This window comes from Cervus canadensis, chromosome X (genome assembly GCF_019320065.1).
Source record: "Cervus canadensis isolate Bull #8, Minnesota chromosome X, ASM1932006v1, whole genome shotgun sequence".
NCBI lineage: Eukaryota > Metazoa > Chordata > Mammalia > Artiodactyla > Cervidae > Cervus > Cervus canadensis.
Window position 1 is genome coordinate 59,269,723 of NC_057419.1, and position 15,317 is coordinate 59,285,039.

Sequence of the window (15,317 nt, forward strand, 5' to 3'; positions counted from 1 at the left end):
AAAATAACCAATACGATATTTTAAAGCAGTTATCCTCCAATTTAAAAAGAAGAAAAAGCAAAAAAGACAATAACTATTATTAACATTCCTTTTTTAATACAAAGATATAAAAAGCAGCCCATATTATATACAGATACCCTGTTGATGTTTTTTAAAAGGCAGTACAAGTATAAAGTTATAATATGCACAATACAAAAACATACAAAATGAAATGTTGAAAAAACTCTCCCAGCCACCTATACAGTCAGTTTCTTTCTCCAAGTGTTATCACTGTATGCATGTGTGTGTGTGTGTGTGTGTGTATGTATGTATGATTTTGTGACTTCCAGGAAAATAAGAATGGTATGCTTATCCCTAAGGCAGGAGCTCTTAACTGGAGTCCATAAACCCTAGATGTCCACAGATGACCTTTAAGGGATCTGTGAAACCCCTGAAATTATCCCTAAAAACTGTTTGTATGCCATCTCATTTACTCACTTGTGCCTGCATGTGATTTTCTGAGAAGAAGTTTCATCCTTTTCTCCAGATTTTCAAAGGTGTCTGTGACCTCCTGAGAAAGCTAAGAATCACTGTTGTAAAATATCAGTGAATCATTGTGTTATCCCTGAAAGTGAAAATATCCATTGGAGACAGCATGAAGTAGTAGACAGGTCATAGACTTTGGCATTAAGGAGAGGCGGGGTCAGATCCCTGCTCTGCCACTTCATAAATGTGTGAATTTGGGTGAACTTACTTAAATTCTCTGAACCTCAGTTTCCTCATCTGTAAAATATAGCTAATACTTAACTAATAGGACTTTACCATAAAATGAAATACTATAGTGGTTGGCACATGGAAGTAATCAATGAATGTTAGTGATCCTTTCCCTTGCCCTCCCTGTTCTCAGTAATAAAATTGCATTTATCAGAAAAGGGAACTTTTATAGATACAAGACCTTTGAGGATATTTAGTGGTAGGGCTTTTAAAGCACTGTGTTAAGTGATGAATAAAAGATGCTTGAAGATAAGGAGGGGGCAAAAAGTCATTGGCTACCATATAAGTCACAGCTGACATGATCCCTATATGTCAGTGTGATATTTGCCTAGTTTTACTCCAGTTTCTAATTCTTTTCAACCATTCCTTTCCCCCATGACAGAAACTGAAAGCCCATGATGAGCCACCAGAAGAAGTCTGTACATGTTCTCAATTAGGGCATTTATTATCTCAGCACCTGGGAACTCCTTTGACAAATTCTGTCTGTTTTATGGGTATCGATGGAGACCTGAATACCTTGATGGAGAACGGCACTCTTTCTAGAGAAGGAGGCCCTCTAGTTCAGATGGGTCAAGTAAAAAGTCAGTGCACAGACCTCCACCATGACTATTATGGGATCATGGGCAACCTTAGGGCCATAAACATTTCTAGGGATGTGGGCTTCTCTGGAGACAAAGGCATCTCTGGGGTCTTGGGCATCTCTAACAACATGGGCACCACTGAGGCTATGGGCTTCTAGGAAGACATCAGCATCTCTGAGACCATGAGCTTCTCTGGGAACATGGGCATCTCTGAAGACATAGGGCTCTCTAAGGCCAGCAACAAGACAGGCTTCTCTAAGCAACAGTGAGCTATCCATCTGTTTCCATTGTTAGTTATACCTACAACACCCACAATGATGCTTGTCTCAAAAAAGGCTGTGCTGCTTTTCTAACTGGATTAAATGGCTGAGGCTTAAGATTCTAGAAGGGGATTTAGGGCCTTAACTAGTTAAGCAATCAGTACATGCACGTCAGGAATTCCCTGGTGGCTCAGTGGTAATGAACCCACATGCCAATGCAGGAGATGTGGGTTCGATCCCTGGATTGGGAAGATCCTCTGGAGAAGGAAATGGCAACCCACTCCAGTATTCTTGCCTGAGAAATCCCATGGACAAAGGAACCTGATGGGCTCCAGAACATAGGGTCGCAAGAGTCAGACATGACTTAGCAACTAAACAACAAGAACAAACAACATATGCATGTCAAGCAGCCTAAAATATAGGCAAGAGAAAGAATACGTTATAGTTCTAGAATGGGATTTAGCTTTAAAAATATAATATCTTGCTTTTCAGCTGAGATATTAGATTGGTTCCATTATTCCATTTCCCTTAAAGGTCAGTCTCCCTTACTTTTCCACCCTTACTATTCTAGCAGGAGAACAAGTAGAAATACTGTCACAGTGAAGAATTAAGATCCTGTTGAAGGGATGGTGTGCAAAGGTAACTGAATTGCAGAATGACTTGTGCAAAATTTTACTTAAAGATATATATATAGTCATACAATGTAAGCTCACGTTATTGCCAGTAGAGACCCCCAACATTTGCCTGAGAAATAAATCAAAATGGTACATTGGTACTTGGTGGTTTAGAACATACAAGGAAAATTTTCCCAATTCGCTCCCTAGCCAGGTCTTATAATACTCACTTAGCCAACTCCCTTTTTTATAGATGGCCCATCAATAAACTTGAATCCACTACATTCTAAAATGATCTATTCCAAAACAGTGGGGTCTGAATTAATAATGTTGATCAATAACATTTTCAACATCAGTTCAGGAGACAACTGAAAATCTTAGTGCTTTAGACCCTGGCTTATACATGGCATATGTGCCCACCTAAGTTTTCCTAAAACAGGACTCTTCTTAGGTCTTTTTTTTTTTTTTTTGGCCATACCACATGGCCTGTGGGATCTTAGTTCTCTGTGCATGGATCAAACCCATTCCCTCTGCAGTGGAATCATGGAATCTTAATCATTGGACTGCCAGGGAAGTCCCTCTTCTTAGGCATTTTTATAAAGATCAGTGGTTTTACTTCCCTAGACATCACATCAGTTTGTGGATTTTTAGACATAATTGGCACTACTTTTAAAATCTGGTAGCCTTAACACCTTGTACTAATATAGACTTTTGAAAAAAGTCTGTTCTTAAGGCATGTCCAGCTACTCCAGGGGAAGGGGAAACTAAACTTTCCCCGATTTGGGGTTGATACACTTGCTGTACACTTTCCTATTGGATATACAGTCATAGTTTACTCATTTCCACATGTTGGGGTAGGATAAGCCTTGCATAGTTTGGGTCATGCAATATATTGTCAGCATTTTCAGAATTTCCTTTGGCAGTAGAATCCATATCTTCACCCAGGATGTCTATTTTGTATACCATGTATCTGGTTTAAGCTAAAAAAAAAAAACAAAAAAACCTTAGATTCTTAGTGAAAGAGCCATCTCTGTTACTATCACATCCATTTGTAAATACAGACATCTCTAAAGGATCACCTCATTAGTTACTCTATAAGAAAGGTAGGCCTTTTAATCGAAGTGTTAGAAGTAGCAGAGAAGAGGCAGCATAGTTCCTTGATTTCTTACCCCTAGCTAAAATTTGGACCAGAAAATAGTCCTATTTAGAAGAAGAACTCTAAGTCATTTTGGTTGTCTTTTTTATATGTAATTAGGAGCCATTTTTCTACTTACCTCTTCTTGGTAGCTGTTTTAATTCTGTGTTTTTAAAGAACTAGTTCATATGTGTCTTTTCCACTTAAAAATAGGAACTGCTTTTCTACTTACCTCTTCTTGATAGTTGCCTTCTTCCTATAATGTTAAAACATCAATGTGATTTCCTATTGTATCTTCTCTGATGCCCCTCTTTCCACTATTTGATCTTTGACTTATGTGCTTAGTTGCTCAGTCATATCTGACTGTTTGCGACCCCATGGACTGCTGCCTGCCAGGCTCCTCTGTCCATGGGGATTCTCCAGGCAAGAATACTAGAGTGGGTTGCCATGCCCTCTTCCAGGGGACCTTCCCAACTCAGGGATCGAACCTAGGTCTCCTGCATTGCAGGCAAATTCTTTACCGACTGAGCTACCAGGGAAGCCCAGGGATCTTTGGTTTATATAACATAAACCATCAGATGTTGCCAGTTGTCATTTGACTTGTTACTTCTTGACAAAAATGGGATTTGTGCAAGTCATTTTGATCTGGAAGCCCCATTTAACTCTGGCTCTGTGAAGGAGGATGTCAAAGACAATGACAATAAGGAAGATGTCAAAGACAATGACAATACCAATCATCTGCCACAAGTGAGTTTATTCTGGATTTTGCTTTGTAACAAAGACTTTCTCCCACATCTCAATCTGAATTTTATAGTCCATTAGCTAGCATGATATTTCCAATAGTGTGTTAAGAGTTTTCTAGAGAAAAGAAAACGGCAAATGACTTTTGCAAATCCTATATAAGTTAAAGTCTCATATTTATTTCTACAGACCTGTACAAGAGTGTGCATAGTACCAAACTTTATTTCTTAGATCCAAAACAAAATTAATCATTAGTGACAAGTTCTTTTCAATACAATTCTAAACTGAGAAGTGGTGAAGAAAAACACAGTGTTTCCAGTCAACTTGTTTGGTGTTTATGTTTATTCCCTAACATGTCCTATATTACCTGTATATAACATATATGGAATTTGAAAATCTGAGGAAGGAAAAATGTTCAGTAGAATCCAAATATTTATGCGCTGGTAAAAACCCAGTAGCTATCTGTAGTCAAGAGCCTAGCAATAGAGGGGAGAGTCCTGAAGGAAAGTTACTGAGTGTACTAGAAAAGATCATCTATTAATGGCTTTCATTTCATATCCTCATATAGTATCTATGCTGTTAAAGAAATGTGACTCCCTCCGCTACTGCCCTACCCTTCCAATTCCCTGAGCAGAAAATTCCATTCTCGTGTGACTGCCCCATTTAAATAGGAAGGCATTTAACCACCTGCCACTGTCTTATGCATGAACCTGACATCTGCCTGTTTCCTATACAGTTTTCACAGGTCTGGGGTCACTGCCTATCTTTTCCAAGCCTGAGGCAGTCTTTGTGCCTGGGAGTGTGGCCATTCTCAGATTTTACATGAACACCTTTTTTAAAAGTTCATTAATTATTAGTTTATAGAATAACAGATCCTTCATGGTAATAAGTAAAACAATCCTAAATAACAAACCTAAGTAACAGTTAATAGTCCAAGTTTTTAAAGAAAAAATTTAAGGCTGAGGTTTGCTGTATGACAGAAAGCATGAAGATTTATTTAGCACTAATTTGGCAAGACTAGAAAGCTTATGGTACATGTATTAGGCACAGGTATCTTTTGGAAAGTCACCCTAGAAACTGTGTTCAATTACTACCAAGATAGTTGTCATGCCTGTCAACATGCATCAACATATTTTTTCTGAGACACACCTCAAACTTCACTGAAAGTAAAATCTTTCCTTGAACACTTCCAACAAGAAGGAATCAGAGTCTTTTTAAGAGATGTTTTCAAATAAAAATTGTAAATATTTAAGCTTGGCCTGAATTTAGCAGAAAGAGAAGTTTAATAACTATATCAGATTTTTGTTACATAGTGATTTTTATTAACACATAACACCTTTTCTTGATGCTATTAAGCGTTGATGTACCACTGGGAAATCTTTCTATGAGAACATTTTATAAAGTGGCTTTTTAAAAAAACAGGTGTGTGGGAAAAGGTAAAGTTTTCTCAAAAGGGGAATATTATATTTTGAGATTGGTTTCTTCCTAGGAAGATTGTTCTCATTTTCTCTCTGTCTCCAAAGTAAATGATTTAATGATGTCTGTTGTACCAAATCGTTCCCCCACCCTCAGGCCTCTCCTTCCCAGAATTCCATGTATGATACAGGCAGATATGATTATAACCAAATCTGGTTACTTTCTTCTAAGTGCCAAATCTAGACCTGACATTTTATATAGACATTTCAAAACAAAAATTAGAAATGAATTAAGCCTTAATTTTTTTCCTATGAGGTTACTTTTTTTAATATAATGTAAAAAGATGAAAATTATTAGATGAAACCAAACAGGAAAAGGATAAGGGAAAAGATTTGGGGTCGTAAAGGACTCTTAGTTTGTTGCCCTTTTGGAGGAAGTTCTGTTTTCACAGCATTTGATGGCAGCAGTAGAAGCTTTTTCAAGGCAGAAAAAAAAAAAACAAAAAAAAAGGATTTTCAAGCCATATGGAACATGTCTTCTCTGATTCCCTGGCTATGAGACTTGACAGTCTTCGCCTTCCCCTTAAATGGGAAGTATTGATTTTATCACCAGTCACAGCAGCCCGTGTCTCCTTTCGATGTCAGTGCAAGTAGACGTGTATTACATGCTCTGTGATTGTAACTTGTCTTCACAAAAGGCAAGTACTCTTTGAAAGCTATCTAATTTAGGCCCATGTGTCTTGCTGGGGCTAAAAAAAGAAAATTTCAGAAGTTGGCCTGCATGAAACCAACAGCTTCTATGTTAAATCTGGTGCCCTGCTCCTTGGCATTTTCTAAAGCTTTGGGGGTTACCTAAAAGCCTCTTTCTCTTCCAAAGCTTTGTTGCCTTTCAACCATTTTCATGACTTTGTACTCTGACTCTTTAGAGAGCTGTACACTAGCCCTTACAGAATACGAGCTGTGGAGAAGGTAAGAGAAAAGAAGGAGGAAAGAGAAGGTACAGAAATACATCTGGCCAGTTAATCAAAAGGAGCATATGGCAGTCCAGGATGACCAGAATGACAATTAATTAAGATTGAATATGCTCTAATAAGGTCCAAATTAGATCCTATTTTCCAGTTAGTATTATGGCTAACATATTTTCTTTTAAGGTTATATTTTACACTGGTAGAATTTTTTTTTTTCCTTTAGAATGCTCTGTGTATTTTCTGTGTTGACAATTTTCACTTCTAGGTTATGTGGTCCTGAATTTTCTTTTCTTTTAAAGGGTAAAGGGTGGTAGGTGGTATCCTCTCCCATCAATATGCCTCCAAGGCTTATGTGTCCTGAGTTCCTTCTTTGCCTCTTTGTAGATAAACCACCTTTTGACACCCCTCTCCCTGGGTCAGATGAGACTATATGCACCAAAGTCACTAGGTGATCACTGTTCAAAGACTCACGTCTCTGACCCCACCTCACATGCAGTTGGCCATACCAGTTCACATAAAGTCTTTCTATGTCTCCACATCACATTTGCTGACAGGGTTGTTTCTGTATTTTGCAAATGTCAATAAGAATGCAGAGCATGTATCCTAATTTCTTCCCCCTAGTTTTGAAATAGAGCATGTCCTATATTCTAGTTAACAGTATATCAGGCTTAGGAACAGGTAACAAATTCAGTCTTTTTAAAATGTAACTCAGAGTTTGTATATGTGTATATGTTTACTGTAACTTTAGTAGCATCTTGTTGAACAGGTTATTTGGGCATTCATTCAGATGAAGAGAATTTATCCAAGAATAAAAATCTGCTTTAATGCTAGACCTCTAACTATGGGGCTTCCCTGGTGGCTCAAAGGTAAAGAATCCTCCTGCAATGCAGGAGCCACAGGAAATTCAGGTTCAATCCTTGGGTCAGGAAGATCCCCTGGAGGAGGGCACAGCAACCCACTCCAGTATTCTTTCCTGGAGAATCCCGTGAACAGATGAGCCTGGCAGGATACAGTTCATAGGGTTGCAAAGAGTTGGACTTGACTGAAGCCTACATGCATGTACTCTAACTTTGATATTGTCCAGCTGAGTACCATAGGACTTTAGGACATGTTAAGCCAGACATACAAACCAAAGAGATGGTGAAGCAACTGTCCTTTTCTCTGTATCAATCAGGCATCTTTAGAAGTACTATTCAAATATATGATCACTGTTACCTGTAGTGTGATAATATTAGCCATATACCTGCATGAATGTCATGCAACTGATATATAAATCAGAACCCAGGCTGTGTAGGTTCTTTGAAAACCTGACTTTTCATTAGCCCCAGGTTTACAGAATGACTATCACAGCAGCTCAAGTCTGAACTTTATAAGGTACAACAGTGTATATGATTGATTTTAAACTTCCTATTGTGTGTTATCTTGAACCTGTCATACCAGTGGGGTATGGGTGTGTGATGCTGTAAAAATATTCACTGTTATTTGTTTAGTCCAGTGTCAAATTGTTCACTGGCCCCATTTTGCACTTGTGTCCAATTTGAAGATATTTTGTTGATAACAGTTTTTTGACCTAGAATTTCAAAGCTTCAATTTTTTATGTGTGTGAGGTTACCATGTAATAGTTACAAATTAGAGGAAAAGTGGCATACCTTCAAAAAAGAAATGTACACTGACCTAGCCTTAATGGATGAACCTCATTATAAAGACAAAATCTGCAGGTAGGTTAAATATTGATGTTAAAATAAGACAAGTATCAGAGAGGATGCCTGGCTCTGAACAGCACTATGGAGTGCAGAGTCTAGCTAGCTTTAATGAGCTGGGAGAGCAAGACTGACACCCATTTAACTCACAAACCATACTGTCTGACAACACATTTTGTTCATTCACATATACCCTTTTCCCCTCTATTGGAATCCTCAACCTCTTTTCTGATATAACATACCCTCTTCCCTGAGGTGACCTGTTCAAATGGATAATTTCATCTATCTGGCAGGATTTTTTACCAACAGATTCTCTAAGCATAATTTGATCTCTCAATCAGGGTATGACATGGAATATAACTTTGTACTTGGAATTTATCCACTGTATAGTCCCATGATAACTTATTGCATTAGTTGCAGCTGAGGAACTTACTATGTTTGCTTATTTGCAAAATACTAATAATCTCTTTCCTGTGAGTTTCACACTATGATTCTGGAAAGCAAGGGAAGTTGTAACTGCAAAAGCATTTTGTAAATTTGGAGTTGTTTTCATATATAAATTGGCAAATCCTGTCAAACTGAACCACATAGAAGCTATTGCATAGAAGCAAGGAACCAAATAATCAAGAATTGGCAATGTCAATTCTTTAAGGGGAAAATGTCACTTGGGTATATGTGAGTCACAGCACATTTGAAAGGCTTCTTCATTTCTCTAGGCCTCTGTTGCCTTGTGTTTAAAACAAATGATTTGAACTAGATGATTTCTAGGGAAAGATATTAAATACCTATTGAATGACTCATTGTGTCAGGCCTTGAGGTAGGAGCTTTAAATGTATTTCATGTGGCTTAAATAACTGAAATCCTGTGTAAGACACCAAGCGAGTATGTAGGCTATTTGGAACCCAAGGCAGCCTTAAAATTTTGTCTCTCTTCAGAATTTGGTACTCTAAAATCCTGTTTATTGGACTTCTGGCACAGACAAGATGTTGTAGACTCATTTATCACTGCTCCTGCCAATTAAGTACAACTTTTAAACTCTGTGAATAACACAAGAGCCAACCAAAGGAAGACTCTGAAAGGTGGTAAGAGAACTTGTTTGGGACTCCAGGACTGGAGCAACAACCCAAAAGAAGAAGGCAGTCCGACTTAGCTATTTCCTGACCTCTAACTTAAGAATAGAAGGGCAGCCCAGGGAGGCTCATTTCTCCCCCAGATTGAAAAAGAGTCCCTCTGACAGGTGAGCATGGCAGCATCAGCAAGAGGGACTGATTAAGACCCTATCCCCCACTAATAATAATAAACTAGGTGAAGGGCATTCCATCCCTGCCTTTCCCACTGAGAGACACTGTAGTAGCCAGGAGGTATCAACAAGAGATGCCTTGCCACAACAAGTGCTCATCCCAGGAAGCTCCTCCATTTCCACAGGCAGGGAGAACACTGTAAAAATAAAGGACCAGCCAGGGAAGCCTCTTTGTCCTTGAAGACCTGAAATTTCCATTCCCTACTGAGAGACACAGGGCAACAGGCCTGGGGAAAGCCCTTCCACCCTCTGAGCTAACACAAGCAGAAAGCAGTGGTAGCACTCATTATACCAGATAAGTCAGGTAGAAAAAAGCACTACAAAGGCTCTGAAGCCTAAACTTCCATTGTAACCACAGCTGACAAAAGTGGGCCAGAATCAGCATGCTAAAATTAAGGTGACTGCCTTCTAAAAAAGATTTAAATAGGACCCAGAGTCTCCTAACATACTAAACTGAAATGTTCAGGATACAACAGAAAGTCACTCATAATACCAAGCCAGGAAAATCACAATTTGAATAAGGAAAGATAAACAGCTGACATCAACACTGAAATGAATCAGATTATCTGAAAAGGATTTTAAAACTGTCATCATAGGTACTATTAAAAAGGCAAAGAAGTTATTTTGAAGCAAAAGGAAACATGAATATATAAAAAAATAATATAACAGAGGATAAAATTAGTGAACTTAAGGACAAGTTAATATAATTTACCCATTCTGAAAAACATTTAAAAATGGCTTTAAAAATAAATAAGCAGAGCCTCAGGGGCCTGTGTAACATTTTTTTTTTTCAATGAAGACTTTCAAAAATTATTTTTAATTTAAAAAATGAAATGACTTCTCAGAGAACTAGAGAATTTCAAGCTCTATAACTTCTGTGGCTTCAGGGAGAAAGTGAGTGAAGTCGCTCAGTCGTGTCTGTCTCTTTGCCACCCCGTGGACTGTAGCCTACCAGGCTCCTCCAGCCATGGGATTCTCCAGGCAAGAGTACTGGAGTGGGTTGCCATTTCCTTCTCCACTGTGTAACATTTTTTAAGCCAGCATTCATATCTTTGGAATCAGAGAAAGGAAATAGAAAGAGAATTGCACTGAAAGAGTACATGAAGCAATAATGGCTGAAAACTTCCCAAATTTGGTGAAAAGTGCAAACCTAAGGATTTCAACTGAGCAAACCCCAAATAGAATAAACCCAAAGAAATCCATGCCAGGACACATAATAATTAAACTTCTAAAAACTAAAGACAAAAAATATTGAGAACAGCCAGAGCAAAATGATACATTATCTGTAGGAGCTACCAGTTCAAGTGAAAGTATATTTTTTATATGAAGCTGTGGAAGCCAGAAAAGAGTTGATATTTTTTCAACTACTGAAAGGAAAAAAAAATTGCCAACTGGAAATGCTGTACTCATTGAAACTATCCTTCAGGAATGCATAGGAAAAAGACATCCTCAGATGAAGGCAAACTAAAAGAATTTGTTGGACCTACTCTTAAATGAAGCTCTTCAACAGAAAGAAGAAATGAACAACATGCAAGAACAGATGGGTAATTTAAGTTGATAGATGGGAACTCTGAGGAAGAATGAAAAATAAGTGTTGGAAATGAAGCATAATGTAATAGAAACGAAGAATGCCTTTGATTTGGCTCATCAACAGATTGGACACAACCAAGGAAAGAATCAGTGACTTGAAAAAACATCAATAGAATCCTCCAAAACTGAAATCCCAAGATATTTTAAAAATGGAAATTACAAAACAGAATAACCAAGAATTGTGAAACAGTTACATAATGTATAACATGGGTGTAAGGGGAATATAGAAGAAGAAGAAAGACAAGAAAGAAAAAGGGAGGAAGAAAGAAAAGGAGGGAGGGAAGGAGAAAGACAAGCAATATTTGAAGCAATAATGACTAAGAATTTCTGAAAATTAATGATAGACACCAACCCACAGACCCAGGAAGCTCATAGAATACCAAAAAGAATAAATACCAGGAAAGTCTACACATATGTAAATCATATTTAAAATGCAGAAGATCAAAGACAAATTCTTGAAAGGAACCAGAGAGGCAGAATTGCTATACCTATAACAAAGCAAGGGTAAGAGTTATATCAAACTTCTTTTCAAAATCTTGCAAGCACAGACAGACTAGAATAAAATAGTTAAAGCATTAAAAGGAGAAAATAACCAATCTAAAATTTTGTACCAGTGAAATTATTCTTCCAATGTGAAGAAGATAAAAGCTTAAAGTAAGATGATAGACTAGGAAGATCCAAATCCTCATTCGCCCATAGGAGCATTTTTTAAAACAACTAGAGAGTAATAAAATGACTTTATAAGGTTTCTGGAAATCACATAACTGTAACATCCAAGCAAATGCCCAACCAAGAAAAAGCCCCATTCAAAAAGCTAGAAAAATTTGTGATGTTTTTACTCATCCTTGACCTACTCCCTCCCTAGCATGGTGTGGATGGAGGGAAGTGGTGGCCCAGTCCCCAGTTACTCCTTCAAACCAGAGAAAGCAGAGTGGAGTTAATTTGCAATGTTGTGACCTTCCTGGGGGCTGCAGGAAGGATTGGTCTCTGTGTTGTTGAAAATGGATCTCAGATACCAGGCTAGGAAAAACCATGTGAAACAGTGAGCACAGTTCATGAAAGCCACAGAAAGACTACAGAGCCACAGATAATGGAGGCAAGAAAATACTGGTAGAGGAATACAATATAAAAGCAAAGACCTTGAGAAATTGGGATGTTAATTCTTAGGGAAGTTATTATATTTATAAGCAGCTATTTGTTAGCATAACACCTGACCTACAAGAAATACTAGATAGAGGTCCTTCAAGTTGAAGTGAAAGAATTCTTGAAAGGAGTTCAAAGTCATACAAAAAATAAAGTTCTCCATTGAAGGTAAATATGTAGATAAATGTAAAAACCAGTATTACTGTGATTAGGTTTAAAATTCAGCTTTTCATTTTCTACACTATTTAAAAGAGAAATGCCTAAAGAATAATTGGAAATCTATGTCAGTTGGTTACATTGTATAAAGATGTAGCTTGTGACAGCACTAACATAAAGTAAGGGAGGCAGAGATGTAAAGGGTAGTTTCCATAGGCAGTTGAAGTTAAGGTGGTAACAATTTAAAATTGATTGTTATAACTTTAAGATGGTTTTGTTATCACCATGGTAACCACAAAGAAAATATAGACGATATACAGGAGGCAATGAGAAACGAATCAAAATGTGTCACTACAAAAAAAACCCAACTGAACACAAAGGAAGGCAGTAATGGAGAAAGTGAGGTTCACTAAGGGCATAAGACGTGGAAAACAATAAAATTGAAATAGCAAGCTTTTCACCAATAGCAATTACTTTACATGTAAATGAATTAAACTCCCCAATAGAAAGATATATATTGACAAAATGGATTTAAAAAAAAAAAACAGAATCTATTTGTATGCTATCAGCTAGGGACCCAACTTAGATCCAAGGGCATGCATAGATTGAAAAATGTTGGAAAATGTGTTCCATGCAAATAGTAACCAAGAGAGGAGGGGTGGCTCTACTAACGTCAGACAAAATAGACTTTAACATAAAAACTGTTATGAAAGGCAAAGAAGGACAGTATATAATACTAAACGGGTCAATTCATTAGAAAGATATAACAACCCAAAGCTACCAGAAATAACAATAGTTCAACATACTAAAATCAATCAAGGTAGTATACCACATTTATGTTACAGAATACAAGTCTGTGTTCCCAATGTTGAGTGGGGCCAAACAATACCAAAATGTCAGAGTTTGGAGCAGAAAGTTTTATTGAAGGGCCGTGCAAGGAAACTGGTAACTCATGCCTTAAAAATCCTGAACTCTCTAAGGCTTTCAGAAAAGCACTTTTAGAGGCAAGGTGAGGGAACAATGTAGTTAGTTGTTGCAGACTCCTTGGTGTAGGCTTCTTTGTTCTTGCAGCTATCCAGGTAGGTCAGCCCATGGTCAGGTCACAATATTCCTGTAACCCTCCAACAAGACAAACTATTTTCAAGCTATAGGCAACATTCTTTTAGAAAAGGTGCAGAGTCAGCATAACTTAGCACAGGCAACAGAGGATAAAGATTAAAGTAAATGTATGGCAAAAACCACTACAATATTGTAATTAGCCTCCAATTAAAATAAATAATTTTAAAAAAAAAAGATTAAAGTAAGGTTAAAGTAAAAGGAAAGTATCAGGGGTAAAAGTAAAGTAAATAAAGTATCAGGGCTTCCCTGATGTCTCAGTTGGTAAAGAAAACGCAGGAGACCCCAGTTTGATTCCTTAGTCAGGAAGATCCGCTGGGGAAGGAATAAGCTACCCACTCCAGAATTCTAGGCCTTCCCTTTGGCTAAGCTGGTAAAGAATCCACCTGCAATGAGGGTAGACCTGGGTTCAATCCTGGGTTGGGAAGATCCCCTGGAGAAAGGAAAAGCTACTCACTCCAGTATTCTGGAGTGGAGAATTACATGGACTGTATAGTCCATGGGGTTGCAAAGAGGAAGACACGACTGAGCAACTCTCACACAAAGTAAAAGGAACAGGTCTAATAAGTAGTCAGATTTGCTCTTCCGTGTTACATTAATAGAATGAAGGAGAAAATCATATGATCTTTTCAATTCATGAAGAAAAAAACATTTTTTTAATTAACACTATTCCATGATTTTAAAAAGCCCGAAAACATCTCACTAAACTGGGAATAGAAGGAAACTATCTCAACACAATAAAGGCCATATATGGAAAATCCAGCACTAACACCACACTCAATGGTGAAATATTTTTCTCTAAAGTGAGCAACAAGAGAGTAGTGACTGCTTACACCATTTCCTACTCAGCATTGTACTGGAGTTTTAACCAGAGAAATTGGCAAGAAAAAATATATATATATAAGGGATACAAATTGGAAAGGAAGAGGCAAAATATGTTTGAAGACATAAATATTTAAAATAAATAAAATATATAATATAGTGTTAGGACTGATAAGTGAGTCTAACAAGATTGCAGGATACAAAATCAACATGCAAAAAATTATTTGCACTTCTATGTGCTAATAATGAGCAATTTGAAAAGGAAATTAAGAAATCAATTCCATTTACAAAGCCATATATAATAATAAAATACCTGGGAGGAAATTTAATGAAGGAGGTCAAAGAAATGTACACTGAAACCACAAAAGGATGCTGAAAGAAATAAGACACAAATGGAAAGACATTAATATTCATGGGCTGTAAGAACTAATTTTGTTAAGTGTCAATACTACCCAAAGTAATCCACAAGTTCAATGCAACCCCTATCAAAATTGTAGAGGCATTTTTTTGGCAGAAAGAGAAAATTCCATCCAAAAATTCATATGGAATTTTGAGTATTCCCAGAGAGACAAAAATACCTTGAAAAACAAAGCTCAAAACCTCACACTTCCCTGATTTCATTGCATATAGAAAGCTACAGTAATCAAAACAATGTGGGACTTGTATAGGGAAGTACACTAATGGAATAAAATGTCAAGAAGTAAACTCTCATGTTGTTCAGTTGCTGAGTCATGTCTGACTCTGTGACCCCATGGACTGCAGCATGCCAGGTTTCCCTGTCCTTCACTATCTCCTGTAGTTTGCTCAGATTCATGTCCATTGAGTTGGTGATGCTATCTAACCATCTTATCCTCTGCCACCCTCTTCTCCTTTTGCCCTCGATCTTTCCCAGCATCAGGGTCTTTTCCAATGAGTCACCTCTACATAAGGTGGCTAACACATCGGAGCTATATTCAGGGTTGATTTCCTTTAGTATTTATTGATTTGATCTCCTTGCTGTTCAACGGACTCTCAAGAGTCTTC

General features: G+C 37.5%; 1 protein-coding gene across 2 annotated transcripts in view; it reads left to right on the forward strand.

The window, feature by feature from the left end:
- MTMR8 (myotubularin related protein 8) overlaps positions 1-15,317 on the forward strand; it is a 249,806-nt gene that overhangs the window by 212,897 nt on the left and 21,592 nt on the right. The gene's annotated exons all lie outside the window — the stretch shown is intronic.